Below are 26,035 nucleotides of genomic sequence, written 5' to 3'. Positions count from 1 at the left end.
TCAGGATAAAGAGGTTGGGTAGCCTGGGAACATAAAGAAAATGACTATATTTATACCTAGAAAAGTGAAACATCCAGGTTGGAAAGTATGTACAAGAGGGTCTAAGAATCTGTCTCAGCACTCCTATTGAATCAGCAGCCTGGGGTCATTCTTCAAGTATAGTAATTCCAGACTACCAGCACCGACTGTTCTCATTCCCTCACTCTGATGAAGGGGTAAAGGAGTAAAGCGAGGGGCAAGAACAGTTCCTTCTTTCTAGTCAAGGCTGGGCTGTCAACTCAGATATGAGGAGGGCCCCAGTAGACCCAGTGGGGATGGGAGCTTCTCTGGGCCCCAGCCCAACCCCTTCTCAGGCCCTGTGCTCTCCTGGCTGTAGGCAACCGATTTTCTCTATTTGCACCAGCTTCTTTTTAAATTTGGTGGTGGGCTGCTTGGACCCTTGACCTGACTGTCATTAAGATATATACTTTCCCCGTCTGTCCTACAGGTAAGGATACTTTGCCGTAGTTTGGCCTGGCTGTCTGCCGTTGCTATCCAGGAAACTTGCCAACTTCTCTTGAAGCCATATGCTCAGGCAATATTCTTTTAGATCATATCTCACGAGAGAGTGTGTGGAATTCTGCAGTGTATATGTTCAGTCCTCTTTATTTTTAGGGGGAAAACAGAAAGTCATGTTGAATTTCTTACCACCACAGTTGCAGAATGAAATGGGTACAGTTTTAGAGGAAAGCAATCCATTACTGTACGTGCAAAATGTCTTTTTTGGGTCTCCCCTCAATTATGGACAGATCAGAAAAGTCAGCTTAAGTGTTGTATGAGAAGGATGAACCAGCGAGAGTCAGGTTGCTCATTATCCACTCCAGCTTTTTGTGTGTGTTGCCAAAAGAGAAATGCAAACGCCAGAATCAAAGACCGGTAACCATGAGAGACAAGACTTGCCATGATTCAAGGAGAAGCAAGAGCTTAATGGGCAACGAGGACTGTAATCACAGCTGTAAAGAGATTTAGGACAAGGATTGAAGTATGGAAGGCATGGGGGCAGGTTAGGAAACTGAGTTATTGATGAAATGTGGTGCTTTAATGTGATGCCCTGCTCAAAGCACCAGGTCAAGCTGAACCCAAGCACTGTTGAGCATATATCCTTCATGTTCCTACATTCTGTCTGTCTCTTTCTTTTAAAGGAAGATCAGAAAACTTTCATCAGAAATCCAATTCTAGCCAAGGATCCAGCTGTTTTCTGGATGGGTTTCGTTCACCTGATTCCTGCTCTTTTCCTCTAATGATGAACTGGGTTGGTCACCTTAAAGAATCATTAACTCTTTTCTTTTTTACTCAAAATGATTACTGAATCAAAGTGATCTGTAGGCCACTTGAACCTGAATCATCTGGGGGAAATTGTTAAATGGCAAACTCCTGGTTCCACTCAAACCCCCCCGAGTCAGTATTTCTTAGGCGTAGGTTCTAGGAATCTGCGTTTTATTTTTTTTTATTTTATTTTTATTTTATTTTTTTATTTTATTTTTTTATTGTTTTAAAGATTTTATTTATTTATTTGACAGAGAGAAATTACAAGTACACTGAGAGGCAGGCAGAGAGAGAGAGAAGGAAGCAGGCTCCCTGCTGAGCAGAGAGCCCGATGCGGGACTCGATCCCAGGACCCTGAGATCATGACCTGAGCCGAAGGCAGCGGCTTAACCCACTGAGCCACCCAGGTGCCCCGGAATCTGCGTTTTAAACAAACACTCTTGGTGATCCTTTAAGGATTCTAAACTAGTAGAGAACTCTGAGTGTCCTCTCTCAGTGTTTCTTTTCTTCTGGGCTTCGACCTCTTCTCTTTATGCCTCTAGAGCTAAAGATAAGCACCAACAGGTAAAACAAAACAAAACACAACAACCAATGTGCTCTTCTTCAAAACATCACACTGTATTACTTTCCTGCTTTAGAATGTTCACTGGGTTCCCAATGAACCAGGAATACAATGTCTCCATGGCTGTGTGCCCTTCTTTTCTGATCTCATCCCCTACTACTTCATCTCTCCTGGCTGGCTATCCTCTGACTGTGTTGGCATAGGATCTGGGCCTTGAACCTGCCGAGATTCTTTCTTTCTTTCTTTCTTCCCTACTTTTTAAAAAAAAAATTTATTTATTTATTTATTTATTTATTTGACAGACAGAGATCACAAGTGGGCAGAGAGGCAGGCAGAGGGGGAGGGGGAAGCAGGCTCCCTGCTGAGCAGAGAGCTTGATTCGGGGCTCGATCCCAGGACCCTGAGCCAAAGGGAGAGGCTTAACCCACTGAGCCACCCAGGTGCCCCAAGATTATTTCTTTTCTTTTTTAAAAAAATTAATTTATTTTTTAAAAAAGTAACATATAATGTATTATTAGCCCCAGGGGTACAGGTCTGTGAATTGTCAGGCTTACACACTTCACAGCACTCACCATAGCACATACCTTCCCCAATGTCCATAACCCAACCACCCTTTCCCTACCCTGCTACCCCCGGCAACCCTCAGTTTGTTTTCTGAGATTAAGAGTCTAATATGGTTTGTCTCCCTCCCAATCCCATCTTGTTTCATTTTTTCCTTCCCTACCCCCAACCCCCCACTTTGCCTCTCAAATTCTTCATATCAGGCAGATCATATGATGATTGTCTTTCTCTGATTGACATATTTTGCTCAGTATAATACCCTCTAGTTCTATCCACGTCATTGCAAATGGCAAGATTCCATTTTTGATGGGTGCATAGTATTCCATTGTATATATATACCACTTCTTTATCCATTCATCTGTTGATGGGAATCTAGGTTCTTTCCATAGTTTGGCTATTGTGGACATTGCTGCTATAAACATTTGGGTTCATGTGCCCCTTTGGATCACTACATTTGTATCTTTAGGGTAAATACCTAGTAGTGCAATTGCTGGGCCATAGGGTAGCTCTATTTTCAACTTTTTGAGGAATCTCCATGCTGTTTTCCAGAGTGGCTGCACCGGCTTGCATTCCTACCAACAATGTAGGAGGGTTCCCCTGTCTCCGCATCCTTGCCAGCATCTGTCGTTTCCTGACTTGTTAATTTTAGCCATTCTGACTGGCATGAAGTCGTATCTCATTGTGGTTTTGATTTGTATTTCCCTGATGCAGAGTGATGTGGACCACTTTTTCATGTGTCTATTGGCCATCTGGATGTCTTCTTTGCAGAAATGTCTGTTCATGTCCTCTGCCCATTTCTTGATTGGATTATTTGTTCTTTGGGTGTTGAGTTTGATAAGTTCTTTATAGATTTTGGATACTAGCCCTTTATCTGATATGTTTTTTGCAAATATCTTCTCCCATTCTGTCATTGTTGACTGTTTCCTTTGTTTTGCAAACGCTTTTGACCTTGATGAAGTCTCAATAGTTCATTTTTGCCTTTGGCGATGTTTCTAGGAAAAAGTTGCTGTGGCTGAGGTCAAAGAGGTTGCTGCCTGTGTTCTCCTCAAGGATTTTGATGGATTCATTTCAAAATGGATTCCACATTGAGGTCTTTCATCCATTTTGAGCCTATTTTTGTGTGTGGTGTAAGGAAATGGTCCAGTTTCATTTTTCTGCATGTGGCTGTCCAATTTTCCCAGCACCATTTATTGAAGAGACTGTCTTTTTTCCATTGGACATTCTTTCCTGCTTTGTCAAAGATTAGTTGGCCATAGAGTTGAGGGTCTATTTCTAGGCTCTCTATTCTTTTCCATTGATCTAGATGTCTGTTTTTGTGCCAGTACTCTACTGTTTTGATGATGACAGCTTTGTAATAGAGCTTGAAGTCTGGAATTGTGATGCCACCAACTCTGGCTTTCTTTTTCAACATTCCTCTACTATTCAAGGTCTTTTCTGGTTCCATACAAATTTTAGAATTATTTGTTCCATTTCTTTGAAAAAAATGGATGGGATTTTGATAGGGATTGCATTAAATGTGTAGATTGTTTTAGGTAGCATAGACATTTTCACAATATTTGTTCTTCCAATCCATGAGCATGGAACATTTTTCCATTTCTTTGTGTCTTCTTCAATTTCTTTCATGAATACTTTATAGTTTTGTGAGTACAGATTCTTTGCCTCTTTGGTTAGGTTTATTCCTAGGTATCTTATGGTTTTGGATACAGTTGTAAATGGGATTAACTCCTGAATTTCTTTTTCTTCTGTCTTGTAATTGGTATATAGAAATGCGACTGATTTCTGTGCATTGATTTTATATCCTGACACTTTACTGAATTCCTATATGAGTTCTAGCAGTTTTAGAGTGGAGTCTTTTAGGTTTTCCACATAAAGTATCATAAAATCTGCAAAGAGTGATAGTTTGACTTCTTCTTTGCTGATGTGGATGCCTTTAATTTCTTTTTGTTTTCTGATTGCTGAGGCTGTGCTGAGGCTGGGACTTCTAGTACTATGCTGAATGGCAGTGGTGATAATGGACATCCTTGCCGTGTTCCTGACCTTAATGGAAAAGCTCTCAGTTTTTCTCCTTTGGAATGATATTTGCTGTGGGTTTTTCATAGATGGCTTTGATGATATTGAAGTATGTACCCTTTATCCATACACTATGAAAATTTTGATCAAGAGAGGATACTGTACTTTGTCAAATGCTTTTTCAGCATCTATTGAGAATATCATATGGTTTTTGTCCTTTCTTTAATTAATGTATTGTATCATATTGATTAATTTGTAGATGTTGAACCAACCTTGCAGCCCTGGAATAAATACCACTTGGTTGTGGTGGATAATCCTTTTAATGTGCTGTTGGATCCTACTGACTAGTATTTTGGTGAGAATTTTCACATCTGTGTTCATCAAGGATATTGGTCTGTAATTCTCTTTTTGGATGGGATCTTTGTCTGGTTTGTGGATTAATGTAGTGCTGGCCTCATAAAATGAGTTTGGAAGTTTTCCTTCCATTTCTATTTTCTGGAACAGTTTCAGGAGAATAGGAATTAATTCTTCTTTAAATATTTGGTAGAAATCCCCTGGGAAGCCATCTGGCCCTGGGCTCTTTTTTTGTTGGGAGATTTTTGATGACTGCTTCAATTTCCTTACTGGTTATAGGTCTGTTCTAGTTTTCTATTTCTTTCTGGTTCAGTTTTGGTAGTTTACATGTCTCTAAGAATGCGTCCATTTCTTCCAGATTTTCAAATTTGTTGGCGTATAGTTCCTCATGATATGTTCTTATAATAGTTTGTATTTCTTTGGTGTTGGTTGTAATCTCTCCTCTCTCATCATGATTTTCTTTATTTGGGTCCTTTCTCTTTTCTTTTTGATAAGTCTGGCTGGGGTTTATCGATCTTATTAACTCTTTCAAAGAACAAGCTCCTAGTTTTGTTGATTTGTTCTACTGTTTTTTTTTTTTTTCATTTCTATTTCATTGATTTCTGCTCTGATCTTTATTATTTCTCTTCTCTTGGTGGATTTAGGCTTTCTTTGCTCTTCTTTCTCCAGCTCCTTTCGATGTAGGGTTAGGTTGTGTATTTGAGACCTTTCTTGTTTCTTGAGAAAGGCTTGTATCACTATATGTTTTTCTCTCAGGACTGCCTTTGCTGTGTCCCATAGATTTTGAACAGTTGTGTTTTCATTATCATTTGTTTCCATGAATTTTTTTGATTCTTCTTTAAGTTTCTGATTGACCCATTTATTCTTTAGTAGGATGCTCTTTAGCCTCCATGCATTTGAGTTCTTTCCAACTTTCCTCTTATGATTGAGCTCTAGCTTCAGAGCATTGTGGTCTGACAATATGCAGAGAATGATCCCAGGCTTTTGGTACTGGTTGAGACCTGATTTGTGACCCATATGTGATCTGTTCTGGAGAATGTTCCATGTGCGCTAGAGAAGAATGTGTATTCTGTTGCTTTGGGATGGAATGTTCTAAATATATCTGTGATGTCCATCTGGTCCAGTGTGTCATTTAAGGCCTTTATTTCCTTGTTGTACTTTTGCTTGGATGATCTCTCCATTTCAGTGAGGGGGGTGTTAAAGTCCCCTACTATTATTGTATTATTGTTGATGTGTTTCTTTGATTTTATTGTTAATTGGTTTATATAGTTGGCTGCTCCCATGTTAGGGGCATAGATATTATAATTGTTAAATCTTCTTGTTGGACAGACCCTTTGAGTATGATATAGTGTCCTTCCTCATCTTATTATAGTCTTTGGCTTAAAATCTAATTGATCTAAGGATTGCCACTTCAGCTTTCTTTGATATCCATTAGCATGGTAAATTGTTTTCTACCCCTTCACTTTAAATCTGGTACTTGGAATTCTTCAGTAAGCAAAAGAGTGATTCCTGCCTTTATGGAGCTTACTCACATTCTTATGTACTCTCTAGGTCATTTGGTGCAATCAGGAGAATATTCAAGTTCTGGAGAGTTTATCCTCCATCCTGAATTATCTTTTTTATTTGTAAAATAATAGTGGTATGCTGAGAAACCTCAATTCTTCTTAAATATGCAATTAAGTGTTTCTGAAACACACATTCCTAATCATCTCCAAAAATACACATTATAAATTGAATGTATAGCAATACCATTTTCAACAGGAAGTCCTCTGTATAACAATAAAGCTATGAAAGCAGATGAATTTAGAGGGAAGAGTGCAGAATGCAGATTATTCAAAGAGGAAACCACAAACATCTTTCTGTGAAAATCGATGTGATTCTGTTATTAGGTTATTTTTTCTAGATCTTTTTCTAGATCATTTATTTTCTTTGATAATACCAGTCTGCTCAACAGTGATATAAGGAAGGAAATTACACTGCTCAACAGTGATATAAGGAAGCAAAACTCATAATTTAACCTGTACTTCATAGAGAGGTATTTGTGTATATAAAATGATCTTTTGAACATTTGTCTTAATTCTATATTGTACATAAGTCTGAAGAATTGGTAAAAAAAAATGAGATCATTCAAGATTAAAAATTCATTAATTTTGTTAATGTGTCCAAATAGAGATAAAAGCAATCATTTAAAACAAACCAAAGCACACATTTTTTATACACCAGAGAGACAGATTAAAGCTGTCTTTATCTGTCTGTTTAGAAGAGAGACCCATTCCCCTCTTGTCTACCTGGGTGTTCTCAGGAGACTCATAAATATTAAGATTTCATTCCAGTACAGAGAATAGCATGAAAATATGAACAGGCTTAAGGCATAGAATAGTGGGAAATATCCATGTTGCTTTTTCTAGGCACCAGTGGCTGGATGATTTTGTGGTTGTGCTATTTTCTAAACAACCCAAAAAGCCGAGGAGAGGGGTTGATAGGACTGTCGTCATTCTTTTAACTAGTATAAATTTATAGCCTGATATTTATTGTGTGAGGAATCTGTGTGGATCATGTTGCATTTAGGAAACTGCTTTTCTTCAAAAATATGGACCTGGACTGTGCTCCCTATAAGAATGAATGCTTGTCTTTAGGAGAGCTGTGTCTGATTAAACTGATGTGTCTAGAAGTCCAGGGAGAACCTTGATTCCCCCCTTTATATTATACTTAAGGGCACCAAAGCCTTCTGGCCTGTCTAAAAAGAATCTCCTCTTCTTAGGCCAGAGGTTAGTCTGGACTAAATAATCACAGTGCTGGGAACTGTGTTGTTGGGTGATATTTATTTTCCATGAATTGTCTGATGGTAGGAGCATGTTTTAAAGCATGTTTTGAGGTAGGGACTGAATTTCATCACCATGGGTGGCAGGCAGACTTGCATGTTATCTGATACTCTTTCTAATGTGAACTTGAGGATAATAGTGGAGCACGACAAGGTATTTTAAAGATCAAATGTAAAAGAATAACTTTCTTTGATGCCTATTTCTCAAGCTACTAAAGAAAAGTAAATTCACATGAGATTAAAAAGTTTTCCTTTTCTGTATTCAAACTAGTAAGTTCTGATACACAATAAAATTCTGATCACGATGTGGGGGACAAAGAGGTGTGTCAGTAATTAAAAAAGAGGCACATCTGATATTTATCTTTTTACTCGTGTCTAATCCATATGATAGCACAGAATTCAAAGTAGGCCCATCAGCGAATGATCTGTGGCCCTGGGAGAGCTAAAAGAGGTATATGGAGCATATGATATTGATGAGAAGTTGGTTCACAGAAAGATGGTTCAGAAGCAAGTGGTTCAGAACAGACCCCTTCTTTCTTTTATTAAAGTAGAGGAGGGTAATGGTGGGAGAGAGAGACTGATCATGGTCCAATGGACGGAAAGAAAAAATCCTCCAAATAACATCTTTGGAGTCTAATAGATTTTTTACCTTTTCCAAAATCTGACTTTCTAGAATTTGATATCTTATCATCATTTATACTTTTAGTCAAGACTAGCAGTAAGTATTCAATCACATTAAGACTGTTGAGCTAGAAAAAGGATCAATATTGATGCTCTGTAACAAAAGAGACAAGTAAGGTAGTACTTACTGTCATTCTGAATGAAGCCTGGCTGTGGAGTAGTCAATAAAAGAAAAGAATACCAAAATAACAATTTTCAGGGTGTTTTAACTCAATAACATCTAGTCTAGTCAAAGGAATATTTATTACTGGTACAGTGAGCAAATTAGTAATATTGTACATGACCAATTCATTTTGAAATTTCTTAGAGTCTATTAAGGTTTTAAGTGATTTGATAACACACTGTTTTAACCTGGAATATATCTCCCTGCTCCAAAAGTAGCAAACACAATACAGAAGAGATGGAAAAAAAAATGTGATTTGGAATCTGGGAGCCATAGAGGGAAGTAGTTAAAAAAAACCAAGTCTTAAAGCCAGAACGCTGGGTTTAAATTCTGAGTTCACCTAATCTCTGTCTAAGCTTAGTGTTCTTGTCTATAAAATGGGATTAAAGTTTGTGTCTATTATTAGAGGTTATTGTAAGGAATAAATGAGATAATTATGTACTACACTTGGTATATTGCAAGTACAATTTAGCACTTATTGATATTGCCATGGAAGACATTAATTTGCCCAGGTAACTCTGTCCAAGGAAAGGAAAGTAAAAAGTGAGGTCCCAGGACCAAACCAAACTGAATCTCATTGCTTCATTGAAATTCTCCCACATACTCTTCTTCCACTAATCTGCTAAGCTCATGTCTGCACAGGCCAAGCTGAATGAAATCCTAAACGTGTGTATTAGTTTGCTAGGGCCACCATAACAAAATACCATGGACTGGATGATTTAGACAACAGAAATTAATTTTCTCACAGCTCTGGAGGCTAGAGGTCCAAGAAGATGAAAGTGTCAGCAGAATTTGTTTCTTCTAAGGCCCCTCTTTTGGACTTGTTGGTGGTTGCCTTTTCACTGTGACCTCAGATAGTCTTTCTTCCATGTGTGTCCATCCCTGGTGTCTCTTCATCTCCTTATAAAAACACCAGCCATTTTGGATTAGAACCCTACCCTAATGAACTCAATTAACTTGATCACCTCTTTAAAGATTTTATCACCAAATAAGATTACATTCCGAGGTACTGAGGGTTGGGACTTCAAAATTTTGAATTTGGGGAGACACGATTCAGTCCATAACATATGCATTTGTTTGTTATAAATAATCCACACATGATATTTATATTTTGAACATTTCATAATTTTTATTTAGAAAGTTCTTCAAAGTCATACATTTGTATTTAAAAAAATAGAAGCACATGGAGTAAAATGTTTAAGTTCCTTTTACTTAAATTTGCTCTTTCACCCCTCTCAATCAGGGCAGTTCCAGTGGCCATAGTTTAGTATGTTTCTCTAGAGAACTTTCATAGTTTGACGCATGTGGGTAAAATATTATAAGATCTATATATATGTCACTATGTCCTGACTATATTATACAGTTATGTGACTTTTATAATTGAATTTTGTTCTCCCTTTTTTTTTAGTTAATAGAATTTACCTAAGTCAATTGTTCTTTGATGTGCTTTTTCCACTACTTGATTTTTCTTGACAACCTTTCTATTTCAGTACACATGTGCCTATCTTATTATTGTTATATGTAACATATAGTTTTATATATAACTTAATATATATAATGTATTTGTACTCTATATTCTGTCTTGCCATTTTCCTATTGCTGGGTATTTTGGACACCTCCAATTTTTCTTTATTTCAAATAATCATGTATATATAGCTTTGCATTTATGTGGGAAATCTGTTCTATATGTGCAGTTTTAGTTTTGAAAGACTGTTAAATTAACACCCAGTTTTTGAGTCCCAGAACTGGTACAGGAAAAACTGTTTCTCCACACTCTGGCCTGCAGTGCTTGTGATGAGCAGTTTAAATTCTTTTAATCTAATGCTGTTTTATTTTGGAACATTTTCTCATATTATTTTTGGCCCTCTATATTTCTTTTTCCATTAATTGCTTCTTCATATGTTTATGTTCTTACTTTGTCATCTTTTTCTTTCAAAGTTGAAACTCTTTGTATTTTGAATATTAATCCTTTTTAAAGGATGCAAATATTTTCCCCCAGTACTTATTTGTATTTTAATTGTGTTGGTGGTATTGTTGGTTTTTATGACTTTGGGGTATTGTGTTTTATTTAGGAAGTCTTAGCCAAATCAGTATTCTAAATCAGCTCTTATGGGGCGCCTGGGTGGCTCAGTGGGTTAAAGCCTCTGCCTTCGGCTCAGGTCATGATCCCAGGGTCCTGGGCTCTCTGCTCAGTGGGGAGCCTGCTTCCCTTTCTCTCCCTCTGCCTGCCTCTCTGCCTACTTGCGATCTCTGTCTTTCAAATAAATAAATAAAATCTTTAAAAAAATTTTTTTTTAAATCAGCTCTTATATTTTATCCCGGTAATTTAAGAAGAGGAGTGAGGTGCTCAATAAAGGTTCAGTTTAAATCTTGGCTCTGCCATTTATTAGCTGTGTGACACTGGAAAAGCCACTCAAACTGGTCAGATTATTAATAGTCTTCTAATATCTCACACTAACCCTTACTTGTATTTAATTACAAGTTTCATTGATTCATTTGTTCACCATTTATTTTTAAAATATACTTAATATTTATTGAATCAATTGTAAAATATTTGACTTATGAATTATGTTAAACATACAAAAATGTGGAAAAAAATAAAGATAAACTTGGATGACTGTTTGCCAGTTTTATCAAATCTTATTTTGTCATATTTTCTATGACATATTTCTATGACATTTCATAAGACACATTGTCATATTGTCATAAACAAAAAAGTTGTGGACAGAGTTGAAACCTCCTGTGTACCTGGCCCCGATCCTAACCCTTTACCTCCCTCACTATTGTCACTCCCATGACCCAATGTGCATGATTCCCATGTAATTTCAAATATTGTGAATATACACACTCAAATAGGTAAACATGGTGTTTGTATCTTTTTACACTCAAGACAGGTAGTATCATACCATACACACAATTTTGTAGCTTGCTTTTTTTTTTTGAGATTTATTTATCTTGATACAAGTAGCTCTGATTTGTTTTTATGCTTACTATATAATATTCATTGATTATCCCCAAATTTATGAATATACCACAATTTGTTCACTCTCCTATTAATTGATGTTTCGTTTTCCAATTTCATTTTATTTTTATTTTTTATTTTCTGCTACTTAAGACTACCTATTTCTGGGTTTTAGGATATACACATTTTCAGCTTCAGTTGTTATTAATAGGTATTAAATAGATATGGCCAGATTGCTCTCCAAGGCAGTAAAGCCAGCTCCACTCAAATTATGACTGCCTGGACCTTCCACTTTTTTATATCCTCATTAACACACATTTTCCATTTTTTAAAACAAATTTTAAATTTTGATTTTCACATATAAGTCTATAATTTTCATGGGAATGATTTTATCTTTGCAAGAAGTGAGACAAGGATCTGATTTCCATATTACTAATCAGTACTCCAGCACTAAATAGTCCGTTTTGGCCTCACTGATTGTTACTGCGTTAGCCGTATGCTAACTTTTCCTCTGCCTCTCCCTGCTTCCGGGCTCGCTGCCTGGTCCCATAGCACTGTCTGTAAGGACCTAGACCACACTATCTAATCACTCTGGCTGGTTATGTCCTGCTTTCTAGGAAAGAGAACCCTCCTATTTTGTTTATCTACCTAATTGTCTTAGCCCTTTATTTTATCTTATTTTTCAAAAGATTTTATTTATTTATTTATTTATTTGTCAGAGAGTGTGTGTGAGAGAGAGAGAGAGAGAGAGCACAAGCAGGCAGAGTGGCAAGCAGAGGCAGAAAGAGAAGCAGGCTCCCTGCTGAGCAAGGAGCCCCATGCAGGACTTGATCCCAGGTCCCTGGGATGATGCCTAAGCCAAAGGCATCGGCTTAACAGACTAAGCCACCCAGGTGCCCCGGCCCTTTATTTTTTTATACACATTTTGGGATCAGCCTGATTTACTTTTGACCAGAATCGTTGGGACTATTCAAACTATAAACTGGAATATTTTTTGAAGAATAGGGTATTTTAACATTTCTTTTTATTTTTCCCTATTTCCTCTTCTCTGTCTCTTTCTGCTTTCCGTGCCTCTGCAGAGAAGCACTTGGTCAATGAATGTTGGAATTTATAGATCTATACTCCATGGCTTATCCCTTCTTCTTTCCTACTTTTGATCATTTTTCTTTTATTTCTTTACTTATTTGCATGGTATTCTGGGGCAATATGTAGGATTGATTTTTTGCTGCATTTCACTTTCTATTCATCCTGCTTATTGATTCTTTTAGTAATTTCTTTCTCTTAGCAGCCTCATTCTTAATGGATGAGTTATCCTTTTGAATCTTTTAGAAGTTACTAGTTGTGCTTATTTTCAAATGCTCCTTGGTTGCTTGGGGTCATTTGTTTCTTTTGTTTATAGATTTTATTGGCTTTTCCTTATGTTGTTGATTTTCCTGAAATGGTTGCTTAAGATTCATTGTCTGTTAGATCTATAGTCGATATTTTAGATTGCTCTTGACAGCAGGAGAATATTCCAGTGTTCACATGAAAGTTTATGTTGTCTTGGCAGTGAATATAGATTCAGATGATGCAGACTCAATCCTGTGTATGTGCGCGTGCATGTGTGAGTGCACGTGCATGTGTGTGTGTGCACCCATGCCCACAGTAGCAAAAGTGAGACCAAGTTGGCTTTCTTTCTTTCTTTCTTTCTTTCTTTCTTTCTTTCTTTCTTCTTTCTTTCTTTCTTTCTAAAGATTTTATTTATTTATTTGGCAGAGAAATCACAAGTAGGCAGAGAGGCAGGCAAAGAGAGAGGGGGAAGCAGGCTCCCCGCTCAGCAGAGAGCCCAATGTGGGACTAGATCCCAGGGCCTTGAGATCACAACCTGAGCCAAAGGCAGAGGCTTAACCCACTGAGCCACTCAGACACCAGCCCTAGGTTGGCTTTCTATTGGGGAATACTTACTTGTATCTTCTTCTTCCTCTTCTTCTTTTTAAGATTTTATTTATTTATTTTAGAAAGAGCATACAGGTGAGCTGTTGGGGTGCAGAGAGAGAGAGAGAGAGAATCTCAAGCTTGACACAGAGCCCATTGCAGTACTCCACTTTGCGACACTGAGGTTACCTCCTGAAGGGAAACCAAGAGTCAGATGCTTAACGTGCGGATCCACCCAGGAGCCCTAGTTGTATATCTTCTGTGGGTGGAGGCTTTGTGTCTTTTATGGCTGCAATAGATCACTTGAAGCTCTGTCCTGCTTCTCTATGCTGCAGATCCCAATCCATCTTGAAGGGCTTTACCAGTGGAAGGCAGTTGCTCAGAGTTAGACTCTGTGCACATGAGATCAGTAAAGCCAACGACACCCGGCTCAGTTTTTCTGGGACCCATTCCCTCTGAACTTAGTCTTCATGATTCAGCTCTGTTGCATTTTTCCATCAGTTTAGTCTCATAAAAATGCTTTTTGGTTCTGCTGTGCTGATGACACATTTCCTGGCTGGACAGGATTGCTGAGGATTTGTTTTTATGTTATTTCAATGGGATTTTTTGAAGTAAGAAAGATAAAGACAGGCATCTTGAACCAGAAATGTTGAGTCAAAAATTTAGAATGGAGAAATACATCTTTTATATTGTGTTGTGTGCTATGATTAGAAGCAAAGGAGAAAGTAAGTTCTCTGCACTGAAAAACCATGTCACATACTTGAACTATATTTTCCATAGAACTCAGAACAATAAGTATTTTTATGGTCGAATGCTTAAAAACACTTTCTCAAAATCAGATTTATTCTTCTGAAGTATCTAGATAAATGTTCCAAAAATGTCCACTTACTATTTTAAGTTTACTAATTGTACTAATTTTGTGCCACATTCCAGATATCATCTCTTTATTTCCCAGACAAAACTAAGAAAATAATTTCAGCTTTTTAAATTTTAATGCAGCATTTTTGCTACTTTTTTCTTTCTAGCTTCTAACACCTATGTGTTAGACCAAATGTTATGGACCGAATGTATCCCATCCAAATGCATATGATGAAGTCCTAATCCCCAGTGTGATGGTATTAGGAGGTAGAGTCTTTGGGGAAGTAATTAGTTTAGATAAGATCGTGTGAGTGTTAGGCATAATGGGATTAGTGTCTTTATAAGAGGAGGAAAAGATAACAGAACTTCCTCTTTCCACTTGAGCACACAGCAAGAAGGTAGCCACCTACAAGCCAAGAGAAGAAGCCTCAGAATGAAACCAACCTGGATAGCACTTTGCTCTTGGACTTCCCAGCCTCTGGAACTGTGAGAAATAGATTTCTGTTGTTTGAGCCACACAGTTTATGGTATTTTGTTACAGCAGCTTGATCTGATTAAGACACCAATAACATTGAGAGTTTCTGGAATAGGATTGCCAAAGTGGCACCTCAAGTAGAAGTCTTTGAATGAAGACTTTGGATTGATTAATTCCATTTTCAGCCTATCTTCAGCACATTCTCTTCTGCTTCATTTATAGTTTTGTGTTCCTATAGGCTTGTGCTTCTGGAATTTCTCATTTCTCTTGTATTTAGACTTGTGTGTACCTCAAGAGTGCTTGTGTTTTTATCCTTAAAACCGTAAGTAGAGCAATTTCTGAGAAATAGTTGTTGTTTAATAATGTTCTTTAAATGAATGAAACATATTTCTCTGCTACATCAAGTATAAATAGCTCAAACAAAAGGGAATTTTTGTTTTCAATCCAAACAAAAATTTAAATCATTTTCAATCCAAACAAAAATTTAACAGATCTAGAAGCTCAGTATTGACACTAAAAGAATCTCTATTATTGAAAATGAAATGTCTTGCCTCTGAGCTTGTGGTAGTTAATAAACTTGATCTAATCACATTTTAAAATTGTGTATTTAGAACAGAGATCTGCTTCAGAGACTATTTCAACATGATACTTTAGAGTTTGATGTGTATACTGAGCTTTGAGAAGATATATTCTTTCATTGCATTTTGAATCAAAATAATAACAAGCAGTTAAAATGTATGGTTGTGGGGGATGGAAAACAGAGAGTTTCTCTTTATTATGTATTTTTCTTCCTAAGTATAAATCACTATAATTGCTTTTGAAATAAGCACAAATATGACTCAGCAGTCTTATCAGTTATCGTTCCAGTCCCAAAGATTTACTGTGTGGCCCTATGAGAATCACAAGTAGCTAAGGAACTCACTTAGGAAATGACGACAACAAAATAACCTTTTGCGTCTCAGTTACCTGGGCCTGGTTGTAGTTATTACTAGAAAGCTGTGGTGACTGCTGCAGCCTGCACTGCTGTTGGATAGTGAGAGTACTTCATGTATGTTCCACATTGTTTCTATGGGATAAATCACCTGAATTACTAAGATTTCATTTTGTTTGAAATGCACTAATCACATAATGGATGCAGTGGCTTAGCTGACTCAGGTAGGAGTGACGTCACAATTAATTCACGGTGGCGATTAAAAGCAGCATTGAGAGGGGTGTCTCTATTAGGGAAATGATTTGCTCCAACAGCACTTAAAAATATCAGAATCAGTAAATAACCAGGGGGACCTTTGTTTGAAGTGAAGAGATCTCCAGGATACGATTCATGAATCAACACTGTTACAAGTGTAAACTCTGTGGATGGCTTTTTACATATTTTATTTCCATCACCCATCAAGAAGGCACTGTGCATCTTTACCACACAATTGTTTATATGTTCAATTGCAAGCGCATCTTAGCGAAGAAGATTTGAGTCCCTTGCCAACTAAATGGCAGCTGAAACATATAGAGAACGCTCAGTGATGATTTCTGTTTATTTTTTAAAAGATTTCACTTATTTATTTGAGAGAGAGGGAAAGAGTGAGAGAGCAGGAACACAAGCAGGGGGAGGCAGAGGGAGAGGCAGACTCCCCACCAAGTAGGGAGCCCAATACGGGACTTGAGCCCAGGACCCCGGGATCATGACCTGAGCCAAAGGCAGCCATTTAATTGACAGAGACACTCAGGCCCCCAATTTGTGTTTATAATGGAATGAAGCAATATGTGCTGCCCCAAAATGTGAGTGACTCTTTGGCATATGAATTATTTTAAGCTGATTATTTTAAGAAACAGAAGGCTCAGGAAGTTTTTCTTTTTGCCTCCCTGCTAACTGCCTTAAAAGAATTTAGATAGAGGACTTGCTCTAGGAAGGGAGCTCTCATCATAGATAACGATTGTATAATATGAACTAGGTATGGTAGACAAGGAGGAAACTAGCAAGGCCTGTTTGATCAAAGTTCTCCACGTCCTGTTGTTTCAGATGGTCTAGCAAACATGTATTTACTAAACATTTGCTCTTTTTCATCTTCCTGTGAATTGTTTTCCTTTCCTCTCAAGTCCTAGACCTCAACCCTCTTCTTCTTAGTTCAGGATGACATATATACCTGTCTTTGGAATCTTTCCTGTTTATGGGGATTCTTCATATGTACATACTTAAGTTTGATTTTCTCTTGTTAATTTGTCTCATGACGTTTTAATTCTTAGATCAAGAAGAATCATGAAGGGTAAAGGAAAAAAAAATTCTCCCAACAACAGCTAGTTTTAAATGTCAAAACTTGCAAGTAACATTGTACCTATTTGTATAGTTTACTTTCCAGCAAGCACTGCATGGTTATGTAAGCTGTACTTCATCCAAGAATTAAAATGTGAATGTAGACTAAGAATATATCTTAAATTCATTATATTCTTACAATGCACTATTTACTCCATTTCAAGATAATGAAGACATCCATCATTTTTATTCTGTTATTCTGGTTTGTGTTAGAGGAAATTTCATCATTTCTCAGAACATCTTGATTTTATTTTTTTTTGCAAAGTGACAAGTTTAGTTTCAAGATCCTCCAGATATGCTCTCTTAAAATTGGTGAATTAAAATTTCTTATCATTCTTTCCTGAGACTTTATCTTTCGGTGAGCCCTTGAGATTTGCAAGTCAGTAAACCAAGCTCTCTTCTCTCCAAGCAAAGAATCCTGGCAATGTATAGTAGATGTGCAGATGCAGATTCTAATTCCCACCCCAGTTAATACTTGCTAAGCCATGTTTGTAAGTCATTAAACTACAGTGTAGCTTCATTTATTAAATGGATTACTTCCTGACTTCAATGTGTCCTGTCTAAAATAAACCTGAAGTACTTTGTGCTTTGTAAGTACCTCATAACATGTTTAGCAATAAAACAGCACAGTGCAAAAGAACTCCATTAACATTATATTACTAGAGGAAAATAATCAAATTTTTATAAGTGTAGGAGTAGAGAAGTACTAAAAAGATGGTATTGACTTATACTAAATGCTAATGGTTTAAAAACAAATGTGATGAAAGTTAATACAAAAAGTACCAAGGTTCCATTTGTACTTTTTAATAAAATAACCCAGTTATACTCAGAGACTGTATCTATATATCTAATTTTACAGAAGCATAAATTCATAAGATTGGAAGGGACTTCTGAAACTATTTAATCCAATTTCCATTTCACTCTTATTGGATACTTGCTTAACAAAAGATTATTTGGCTTCAACTGAAATATCGCTAATGGTACACACACTTCATTAACTACCTTTAGTTGCTTGAAAATTCTTTCGAAGTCTGTTTCCTTATAAATTCTATTCATTGATACTTGTTTTGCATGCTGAGGAAACCAGAAAACAAAACAATACAAAAAACAAAAACAAAAACAAAAAAAAACCCTGTTGGTTCTTCACCCTCTCAGGAGCTTCTCAGGTATTATCTGACACTGCCCTGTATGCAGAGGGCAGGGAGAAATGAAAGAGGGAAGCACCTCCATCTTGGTAGGTGGCAGGTTTAATAAGCAGAAGAACTTATACACAAGGCTTGTCTTGGACAGCAGCAAGATGAATGGATCCCTATGCGTGTCCACCAAATCTTAAAAATTAATAAGGAGACCTTAATTGGATTCAGTTAAGTGTACTGTGCAGGTGTTCTCTACATTACATCACTGTCTCAAGGCTTTGTTTTTACAGCAACCTCTGGGAGCAAGAAAGGTAAGCCCACATTCCAAGGACAGGAGTGGAGGTAAGGAGCTTCTGAGTGCCCAGGTCCAGCTAGCTCATGAGTGACCTGGTGGTCATGTCTTCCCCAATGCAAACCAAACCGAACCAAACCAAACAACTGTATGTTTCATATTAAAAGTCTTCAGACATTTGGGATAATTATCATAGTCCCAAGCATCTTATTCCTCAAAATATTTTTCTTTGTGCCATCCCATGGCATCATTCTGTCTTAGCACTAACTGTGAACTATGATCTATTTATACACATCCTTCTGAAAGTCTGGCATCGGATTAACTCAGGCTCCAGAAATGGTAAGAGCAGTCTGGATTTGAACAGAAATAGCTAATATCTTCTAGCTTCCATTATGTTGTGAACTAATAGAATTCTGGCTGCCAAGTCATAGGAGAAAAGTGCTGTTCTTTCTTTTGTCCCTCTTAGATCCCCTAAAAGGATAGATGTCTTCATTCATGTATTCATTTATTCAGGAAATACCTTTTGAGCACATACTAATTTTCAAACATTTTCCTGTGTGTCGGAAATCAATAACGAATAGGATGGAGGTGACATTTGCTTTACAGAATTTATGGTTAGAAGAAGAGAGAGAAAGAAATATTACAGTTTGGGGCTTGCTAAGTAAAAAGTCTGGGGCTAAAGGAAGGAGTATAAATTACTTTGGGTGGTCCACAAAGTTCTCTTTGGGGAGATGAGAAGTAACAAGCCATTGTATTTAAGAGTGCCCTCTATTGCTTTTCATCTCCTCTGCTTCATGTTTGTTGTCGCTTTGTCCCCACTAGGGTGGCTGTCCACACCAGCTGTGCACCTCCTCTGGACCATACTGGAAGAGCTGCTGCCTTGTTCAGGTGATCTGCAGTGTGAGGTACGCCCATGCTCCAGTGGGGCTTCCTACCCTGGAGCCAAGAACTTTCTCTATATTCTCTATTAGTAAATATTAGTTGCCTAGAGTTGCCAATTACTACAAATTCAGATGGCTTAAAACAACAGAAATTATCTCACAATTCTGGAGGCTTGAAGTTCAAAAATCAAAGTGTCAGTAAGGCTTTGTTTTCCCGAAGGCTCTAGGGAAAAATCCATCCTTGACCTAGCTTCTGGTGGTTGCCAGGAATCCTTGGGCTTCCTCAATTTATGAAAATAACCCTCCTATCTCTGTCTCTGTGGTCACATGGTGTTCTCTCTGTGTCTGTGCCCAAATTGTCCTCTTCTTAAAAAGATACCAGTCATTGGGTTAGAACCCATCCTAATCCAATAAGATCTCAACTTGATTATATCTTCAAAGACTCAATTTCCAAATAAGGTCACCATCATGGGTACGGATGGTTAGGACTTAAACATATCTTTAAAAGAGGACACAATTCGACCCACAGCACACACCAGTGTTTCCAGAAGCACTGAGTCTTTGTAGAGCTTCTTGCTGACCACCTATGTGTCTCCTCTGTTCAACTAACTTCTCTTTCACAAGCAGAGAAAACTCCACCCCAAACCTCGCCATTATGTCTAAGTCTTTTAGAAGCCTTACCAAAATAAATAGGCAAACAAATAAACAAACAGAAGCCTTACTTGGGCTCCCAGTCATAGAATTACTTCTCTAATTTTTTTTAAAACCATAATCTTTTCTTTCCAGCAAGCAGACAGCCCCAGGAACCAGAGGTAGGGTGTGTCATGAGCACCCCAAATCATCTTCTCCTGATTTCCATGCTGCAATGTTGAACTTTCCTTGTACTTTTTCTGATTTCTTTCAGCAATTCCTGTGTTTCTCTTGGACATGGAGCCTGCTTGGGATTCTGTTCTTCCCTCTGTACAACCCTTCCTTCCCCCCCCACCCCCCCCACACTCTCTCAAAACAAACAAATAAATAAAAAATAAAAAAGTAAAAAATAGAAATTAAGGAGGTTTTTTCCGGAGAGAAGTTAGTGAAGATCTGAGGAAAGTAGTGTCCGTTCTGGCTCAATAAATATACTTTGTTATACCAATAACACCAAGAATCTCTCCTCTCCCTGCAAGGATGAAGACTTAAGAGTGATTCGAAAGAGGGGACACATCAAGACTCAGCCTTGAGGTCATCTCTTCTCCCTGCTGAACTTGGAAACAGAGTGGAGAACTTAGCTGAGAAGCCTGCACAACTTTCAAAAGGAGATATGCAAAGAGAAACAGCAGGGTGAAACATTGAGTTAGGGGCCCAGTGAGCTATTGAACTAAGTGAAGAAGAAGAAAAGCTGATTTCTTAATTAAAAGCACATTTTTAGAAGCCTTTAAAATATGATACGAATATATGTGTTTATGGGCATATATATAAGTTTCTGTGTGTGTGTGTGTGTGTGTGTGTGTGTGCATGTGCACATATATGTGAAATTTGTGATAGAGGCAAGTTTTCTGATCGATGGAAAGATAAATTGCAGAGAGACCAGCAATAAATCAAGAGGTTCAACTCTGGCCCTATTTATATTTTTGCTTACTAAGAAAATTTCCCATTACTATTTTACATCCTCAGCTAAAAGATGCACATTTTAGTTACATTTTAGTGTCTCTAAAATCAGGATGTGTCTTAAAAATGATATTATCTTCTCACTATGGTGTTGTCCAGGAATCAGTTAGGACAAGATTATCATTGCCTTTAAATACAAGAATATGGAAATAGCTTTACATATTGTCGTGGCCACTTCATTTGAATTATGTGCATTTTTGGTATCACACTATTACTTTTAATTGTTTTTTAACATCTTTTAAAAATAATGTAATATAATTTAACTTTTCAATGAATATTTATTGCATATACAGAAAAGTAAAAACAACTTGAAGAAATTTATGTCTAAATACTTTTGAAGGACCCTTTCAAAATCTGTGAAATAACTGTGCCATCCAGGCACTCCTGACTCACTGCTTATTGACCTCGGCTCAGAAGTCACTGTCTCAGAGACCTTCCTTATCTAATCAATATAAAATAGCCCTTTAGTTGTTAACATATCACCATTTATTTTGTTTTTATAACATGTACCACTCTCTGAAGTGATCGTATTTGTTCACTTCTTAGTTGTCTGCCTATCTCTCTCTAACATATAACTGCACCAGAGGTGGGAATGCTGGGGGCTTGTCTGTCTGATCTCGGCTATTTCCTAGCACTATTATTTCTATTTGTTGAATGAGGGAATAAACAAACCGTAATTAAACAGTCTTGTAGGAAGGAAAAAGTACTTTTAATGGGCTCAGAACATCTATAAAAGCTTGTTTACATAAAAATATAAATATATAAGAGTCTGTTCATGTAAAATCTTCATGTCTTCCATTTCAGGAGACACTGGAAGCTTAAGAAATAGGAAAATGAAGAACATAAAGAGAGAGAAGAAGCAAAGAGTGGCAGAAGTCAGCCATGATGGTAGTGACTCAGGAACAGATTAGAATGGGCTGTGGGGATGGTGTGTAACCAGAGCAGATAGTGGAGAGGAGAGACAGACGGCAGAGCAGCTTGGAAGTCTTGAGATGGGGAGAGCGCACCTGTTCCACTGCAAAGCCTTTGTGGGCCTTAATGTGTTCCACTCCAGGCTGCCAAACAGCTGAGCCCAGTGGTCTCTGGTGGGGAGGTGGCATTCACTACACAGAATAATGTGGTATTAATAAAGTTTTACATTTCTAAAGTACTCCTAGAGGATCAGGGCAAGTAACGTGAATAGGAGATAGCAGGCCAGGTGAGGCAAGCTCATGCTTCACCTAAAAAAAGCCAGCTGCTGCTTTCCTCCAGCCATTGTTGCTCCATGGGAATGTGGGTCCAGAATTAGGAGAGATTCTGATTTTCCTAGTAGGCCAGATGTCTGGATTTTTATATAGAATTTCCCTACATTTCAATGCTGGCAGCAAAGTAATGTGCAAAAACACATAATGGACCAAACAAAAACAGATCTGTAGTCCAAATCTGACTCACTGGTAACAGTTGGGCACCTCCAGTTGGTAGGTAGTTTCTCGGTGTTATCCTTATAAAAATATCCAAGAACCTTACAAAATGAGTAAGTGGAAATTTAAAACTTTTGATTATGGAATGAGCAAATGAGCACATTCCTCTTTTTAAAATAGTTTGAAAGTACAGAAAAGTGTAAACATTTGGAAACAAAAAAGACTGTTGTGTTCCTACTCTTACATAACGTTCTGGTGAATTTTTTCTATAATCAAGACTAATGATCATTGATACAATGCATATATATATATATTCATATACACACACACATACCTACATATGGATGGGTAGCCCAATAGCTTTATGTCCTGGTATCTCTCTTAAAATAAGATTATGATATTAAAACATCTCCTTGTTATTTAAATTTCTCATGAATATTATTTTAAATTCATTATTCTTTGTAACAATAAAATAATTATTTAGTTAAAGTTTTCTTTATTTTGGATGATGACATGGTTCCATTTTTTAAATGACAACTTAATAATAAGCATCTTTATGACTAAATATTGGCTTGTATTTCACATTATTTCATGGATGTGATTGCTAAGAGTAGAATTATTAAGTGAAATGTTGATGAATGAATCAAATTATTTAAAAATTTGGCACAAAATCTACTTCCAAGAACAGTTTTGAGAATACATAACATATTTCTTTCCATCATTAAAATTACAGAAAGACACATGATTTCCACTTGATGTAAGTTTATTTGTTTATTTAATTACTAGTAAGAGTAATAATATTTTATGCAACAGTTGGCTAGCTACTAGATGTGTATGTGTGTGTATATATATATATATATATGTATATATGTATTAGTTATGTCATTTCCTTCTTTGGTCATTCTTTTGAATTTGGAGTTCTGTTAAATATACTATTCTTATTTTTCTTATATAGGAATAGGAGATGATTTTCCTGTTGATGTCTTATTTCTGGTATGTTTGGTTGACAGAAGTAGTTTGTGGCTTGACAATGACCTTTGGTAAAAATAGGGCTGCTCAAGGGCTGCAGGTCATGTGAATCCCTGGGGACACTGAGGGGTCTCATAATGTGACAATTATGATAAGAACTGCAGGGAGCACTGTGGATTGGGGGGCCCCAAGTGGTTTTGGTTAGTGGCCTGAGCATGGTAAATTAGAGCATTACACTTACTTGAATATGACCAACAAGCTGGAGACTGAGAAAAGCAACTGAGAAAGACACTGTGGAATGATGTAAACAGTATGGTATTTCTTCATTGTCCTCAATGTTGCAAATAAGTAGGCTGAAGCCAGCCTCAGTTTTGTGCTTTGGTAGGTACACACTTTTCCCCTTTGGTTAGGTGGTTAACTTTTTTCTTTATCCATGTAATTATAATTGCTATAATGAATCTATTTTAAAATTACGTTTTCATCAAACACAGTGAAACTTTTCATTGTACCTTCTTAGGCTTTTGTTTGATTCAGCAAAATTTCTATCTATTATTGTTACACTTCTATTTGTTCATATTTGTTCTTCAGTAACACCCAGACTTTGTAGGTTGGCTCTCCATATCTCTAGTTTTCCCTCTTATCATCTTATTTTCTCTATTAAGTTGGTTTTTAGCATCATTTATTCAATTAGCCACATTTAACGTTATTTTCCGATTGCCGCCAGTGCAGATTTTAAATTTCCTATTGTATTTGGGGATTAAAAAAAATTATTTTCTCATTTTAATTTAGTTCCTTTCATCATTGTCTTCATTTTAAGTCTTTTTCTCGCTATAAATTCCTTCTTCCTTCCATCAGAGCTCCTGCCTTCTCCTATGGTCTTGAATGCTTTAAACATGTTATCTAAAAACTATTGGATCTCACTATACCTTTGGCTTTGTGCTTCTGTCCTGTTAATGTGTATAACTGTGCCAAAGGGAACAAAATACCGGTATTGAAGACAGGGCATGTAGCCTTTGTGCCATGAGACCACATTTCTGCTCATGGGAAACATGTTTGTCTTTCTTTTCCACTCTTTTCCATTTCCTGCTTTTAGAGAAACCTTTTCAGTTTCTGGGCCAGTTCAGGTCCTTTGGGAAGCAGATGCCAAGATGGAGGTAAGACTATAAAGATTTAGTGTAGGTAATGCCTGTGCAAGGTTAAGAGGAGAGGGGGCAGGAGTGATTACGTCAGATGGCAAGCCAGGTTTAGATGCTGTGAAAGGAGAGGATAGGGTAGAAAGAGGTTCCACTGGAGGTGCGGGTCAGAGCAGGTCTCTGCCAGTTCAGTGGAGGTTGTTGTGAGAGAACTTCCACACTGGGTAGAAACTTCTATGCCCAAGGGCCCCCAGTAAGCATGCCATTGTCTAGCAGTCACCTGGGGGGAGGGTGGCCTCTGCAGTCGACCCTGAAGGCACGCAAGCAGGACAGAAACTTGCCAAGGGCTCTGCTGAAGGAAGACCCAAGAAAATGCCACCATGGCTGCTGCAGAGGAGGAAAAAAAAATCAATAATTTTCACTTAGACATTCTAGTCTGAACCCAAGCTATCAACCATAGTTACTAAAAATATTTCTCTAAGTCTCTTCTGGAGGCATCATTTTTCCCCACATGAAGTGGCAAGAGTAATGGTCTGTAGGTTTGACAGGGCTCCCTCAGGCTCTATCATGTTGATAATCCATCATCTTCCCTGAGGCCTACCCATTCTTGCATAAGCATGTCTGTTTCAGGCAGACATGCATGCATGCAAGCATGTTCACTTGCCCTGGGACATCTGTTTCAGAAAATCCTTAAATCCTTTCTACTCTTGTTTTATACACCTGCCTCCCCATTTTAATTTTCTCTCCTTTCAAGGACTGTGTCAACCTGAAACAGAACTGATTATTGATTTTGTGTTGTCTTCCTCTGAAAAGTTCAACAATTTTGAATCACATCAGCTTACTCCTAGTTTAACACCCTCCAATGACATTCCATTTCATTTAAAATAACCCTCTAACTTCTTACCATGATCTGAAAGATCCCATGTGATCTGCTTCTGCCAACCTTCTGACCTCATCTCCTTGATTGATTGCCCTTGCTCACCATATTCTAAACACACTGACTTTCTTACAGTGCCTTGAACACCAGGAACTCTATGTGGATTCAGATTCTTCCTTCTTCTTAGAATACTTTTCCTCCATAGCTTTGCACCATAAGGCTTCTGCTCAAGTCCTGATACTTCAGAAAACTTCCATGACTTCCCTGATTAGAATACAACCACCACAGTTGATTTCTGGCCCCACTCCCAGATACTGCTGCCATGCAATCATTTTGTCCTACATCTTACTGCTGTTTTGTGTCTCCATTTTTTTTTTTGGCCTTGAAACGGACATTCAGGATATTCATGTCCTAGTTAGACCAGATGAGTCCTAATCCATGCTACAGCAAGGTGAGAGACCTCAAGGTTCTAGAGAATGCAAAATAATGTTAGCCATTCTCTCTGCACCAAGTCTTCCCCATCTGACTCAAGTCTTTATCCTGCTTTTTCATGGTCTGAAATTATATTAGTTACATGTTGTTTTATTTAATATTTATCTTTCTCAATGAGACATAAAGTTCCAGGATGTCAAGAGCTTTGTTAGATTCATAAATTACTGTATGGTGGACCTTAGAATAGTGCCTGGCACATAGAGAGCATTTAAATAAATATGTGTTCAGTAAAGGAGT

The 26,035-nt window shown here is 37.4% G+C and overlaps 1 long non-coding RNA gene across 1 annotated transcript; it reads left to right on the top strand.

Moving 5' to 3' along the window:
• The first annotated feature begins 14,566 nt into the window (after positions 1-14,566).
• LOC131819677 (uncharacterized) lies at positions 14,567-21,200 on the top strand. The gene is made up of 3 exons (XR_009349283.1): positions 14,567-14,677; positions 19,222-19,304; positions 20,447-21,200. It is a non-coding gene; the product is annotated as an uncharacterized LOC131819677 (long non-coding RNA).
• The last annotated feature ends 4,835 nt before the right edge of the window (positions 21,201-26,035 follow it).

Source organism: Mustela lutreola, chromosome 1 (assembly GCF_030435805.1).
Source record: "Mustela lutreola isolate mMusLut2 chromosome 1, mMusLut2.pri, whole genome shotgun sequence".
NCBI lineage: Eukaryota > Metazoa > Chordata > Mammalia > Carnivora > Mustelidae > Mustela > Mustela lutreola.
This window is presented reverse-complemented; position numbering and strand designations above follow the sequence as displayed.